The following is a 4090-nucleotide window of genomic DNA, read 5'->3' as shown; positions in this document are numbered from 1 at the left end:
TGGGAGGGGACGCGGCGCTGGGGAGTGATGGGGGGCGTGGCCAGGATGTCATCCGGCAGGTTCGCCTTCATTGGCTGAACCGCCGGGGGCGTGGTCTAGAGCTCCGTCGCTAGTAGTGAACTCAATTTTCTACTCTCCTGGAAAAACTGTCGGCGCAGCGCGGCGGCCGCCCCTCGCAGCGGGCCCGGCCCCATTGAGGGGCGGCTCTTGTCCATGGCGGACGCTGCAGTAGCCAGCAGGGACCAAGCCTGAGGGAGAGTAAGTAGGAGTTGGGGAGGAGTTGCACGGTGCATATATTCTAATGAAATGTATCATATACTGCAACTCTGTATGCCATTTATTTGCCTTTTCTTTCCCCCAAAAAATCTGCCATATCGAAGTGGCATAAGAGACTGAAAACTGAGTAGTGTGTGAAAACCCTCTGCGCTGACACAGAGGCACCAGGGTGCCTAACTGCAGGAGAACCTCATCCTGATAAGTAAGGGAGGCCAAGTTTCATGTACTGCATTAGCATAACTTGTATTGGGATGTTATATTCAAGCGATAAAAACCTGCGGATTTGTAAATAAAATACAGGGTAGTGTTGTACACCCTCACCCCATGACACTTCTGTAATTGATTATTTCTAATAACCTTGTGATATTCATCAGAACAGTAAGCTAGTGCGGTATACACAAAATGTCTAATAAGGCCAGAGACCACATTATAATACCCGCCTGTGCAAGATGCAACGACTGATCCAAGACGTAATTAATTGTTTTATCCAGAGGACCCTTTTTATGTAGCTTTTGCTACCATGCATCTCTATTAAAGCATTTTTAATTTTCACTACTCAGCCTCCAGCCCTACTTTTTTCAGCAGTGCTCTATCTTCTCTCAAAGCATATTTGATCTACACAACGGACGGATGCACGCGTATATGGAGCATAAGGGGTCTATCATGTGAGTCATTTATCTGTATTTCTTACATTGTGACTGTGACTATAGGGTATTTGCATGGCTCCAGCCTTTGGTTCAGGACACCATCCCTCTCTATAGTGAATGCACTGGGAGTCCTTCTATATAGGGGCTGTTTTGTGATTTCATTTTGAGGGTGGTTATATGCTTTCTGTCCATATCAGGCTTTATTTGGTGAGCTATATACCCTGTCACATATATACATTTTTTCATTGATTTGACTCAACCCTTGACTCCTGGGCTATATTGCCTTCATTGCACTATTCTGGGAATTAGAAGCACCATACAGAGATTCATTTCTCATTTCTCATTTCTCATCCTTTGCTGTTTTATCCAGTGATACTAGTGAGATAGGTGGAGATGTGCTCTTAAAAACTCATGTACTGCAGATGATGAAGAACGTTGATATTCTTCCAATATATTCGGAGCTGTGAAGATGGCTCCTGTGCTATTCATGGTCCACGTGAACAGCTCGCATCACCTCTGATCATGAAGATCGGGGACCAACGTATGAGGGCAATAAACATGGCATTTTCTGGCTTTCGTGTTATGGTGATGTTAAGAGATTTTGCAGCTTTTCTCCTCTTGAAGGTATGATGTTTTGCAATACTCTGCAACCAAGGTGTGGCCAACTCCAGTCCTCAAGACCCCACCTCCCCCCCCCCCCCAACAGGTCAGGTTTTCAGGATATTACTGCTTCGGCCCAGGTGGCACAATCAGTGGCACAGTCGAAGCCACTGACTGAGCCACCTGTGCTGAAGCAGGGATATCCTTAAAACATGACCTTTTTGGTAGCTCTTGAGGACCGGAGCTGGCCGCCCCTGCTGTAACCTATTCTATGTTTGTACATACAAGGAAGTCAATGGAAATTAATAGGGACTTTTTAACTTAAATGATAAATTATTATCAAAGCAAAAGTGATGCAATTCTGAGACCAAAAACTGCGCTGTATGTATCAAAGAAACAAATCCCATTGAAACTAATGGGATTGTGTCCCCAATACGCCCCAGCACTTCAGCATTTTTTGCTTTGACAAATATGCCTCGTTGCCTTTCAGAAAAATATAGAGCAAAGGATACAGTATAGTACATTAACATAACTAGACTGAACAGAACCATTACTCATTCCTTAGGACAGGAGCTTTGGCTGAAAAAGTAAGCTAGGAATCACTTTAATCAACATAATAGTTTGCGGAAAGGCTACACCAACAAAATCTGTGTTTTTGTACAATTGTTTCAGGGAATGCACTTTGAAGAGGCACCTGTAAAGTGATCAGACCCAGACTTTTTCTACTACTCGTGTATTTGAAATATATGTGTATATATAACCTTAATAAGTATATATATATATATATATATATATATATATATATATATATATATGTACGTATGTTGTTTTTATTAATAAAAAATAATGGACAATTGGTTAATTGCTTTGTTTGCTAGTTTTACAATGATACCCAACGCAGCATTGCAGGTTCGATTAGAATGTCATTCGCTTTACATTGCAGTAAAGGGAATAAGACTTATTCCTGCCACAGGGTGACTGACACACCAGCACATTAACCCTAAACACATTACCTGGGCCCCTCTTGCAGTAAGGTGATGAACATAGTGGTGAAGACCTACAAGAGAGCTCCCCTTCTTCTCTCTCCTTCTGTGGGTCACACTGAAAGTCAGAGGGATACAGGGTAGAAAAGGGATTGTTAATCTATCTCCCCTTCACCACCGGTAGTTCCCATTGACTATGCTGGTGGTCCCCAGAGCCCCGTAAAATTAATGTCAGGCAACCTCCCTTGTACCTTTCTATCATTGTCAGCAGCTCAATATTGAATGTCGTGACCCTGGCTTTTTTTTTTTTAGACCCTGGTTCATTTTATTAACTGAGCTACTAAGGAAGTGTGATGTTCCTGTGTGTGATTATTTACATTGATGTGGTCTGTGAGCAATAACCTTTGCACATTGTGACAGCAAAGGGGCTAAGGGACCACTAAAATAAAGGTTACGCCTGATCCCTGGCTCTGCCGTCCTTCGCTGGAGCTCATCTGGCCATCAGAACCCTGTGCTACCCTGTTCTTACATTCCCAGTATCTCCTTGCATTCTATGTAAAAGTGTATGCTTTATTCCTGTGTGTACCACTGTATATTGTAATAATAAAAAAAATAATTAATTACTTCATAATCATCCAGACGGTGGCCGAGTGCCCATACTGGGTTTCTTCTATTTAGTATACCATTGTACCTTACCCAGCGGAGCACTGCCACCACAGTATACATTAGCTGATGCAGGAGTACCCTATTTAGTCCACTATGTCATGGGACCCCTAGAGTGCCAGACCCTATGATGTAGTGACTACGTCTTAGGGCACCCAAAGGAGATATATATGCAACATCACCTCAGGAAATATGTTAAGCCGGCAAACAAAGAAGAACTTCACAAGGGGATCCTTAGTTACTTGAATGAGAATCTAAGTGCCCTAATTTGTAATAATTCCTTGACTTTATTGACGGCATCCCTCCAGTGTGTGCACATCTCTCTGCCTCCGAATCCAACGCTGTACAGACATCTGGGTCCCAGACCTACTTCTCACGCATGGCTCGTTCACTGATGAGTGACGTCCCTGGACGACAGCAAGCTCAGTCTGAGCTACCAGTGTCTCCCTGAAGAAGCAAGGGAGATGGTCCCTCTGCCCAGCTGCCCTCTCAGTACCTAATTCGGGACTCTGTTTACGAAAGGCAAGCCTGCGATTTAGACACCAAGAGCGGTATAGACCTTGTTGCTCCCTATGAGGTTTCATACCTCAAACCAAAGCCTCTGACTACTTTTCGTTTGTGAGTTTTATTTTTTACTGCAATACACTTTTAGTTACTACAGTATATTGCACTATTGTGTCTCTCTTTATCTCTCCACATATCTTTCCTGCTCAGCAAAGTATATACTTTTCTGTGGATCAGAAGAGCTTTTTTCCTGATTGAGCCTGGTTTCTCACTTACTTCATGTGAGTGGAATACCTACCTCTTTATTCACATATAATTTTCCATGCCCTATTACACTATTTCTTTCTTTTTCAGATGTGGAGTGTGTTTTGCACCCTGGTATTCTCTTTCGGTGAACTCTGGGGAACATGTTTCTAT

This window comes from Ascaphus truei, chromosome 1, assembly GCF_040206685.1.
Source record: "Ascaphus truei isolate aAscTru1 chromosome 1, aAscTru1.hap1, whole genome shotgun sequence".
In the NCBI taxonomy this organism is placed as follows: Eukaryota; Metazoa; Chordata; class Amphibia; order Anura; family Ascaphidae; genus Ascaphus; species Ascaphus truei.
This window is presented reverse-complemented; position numbering follows the sequence as displayed.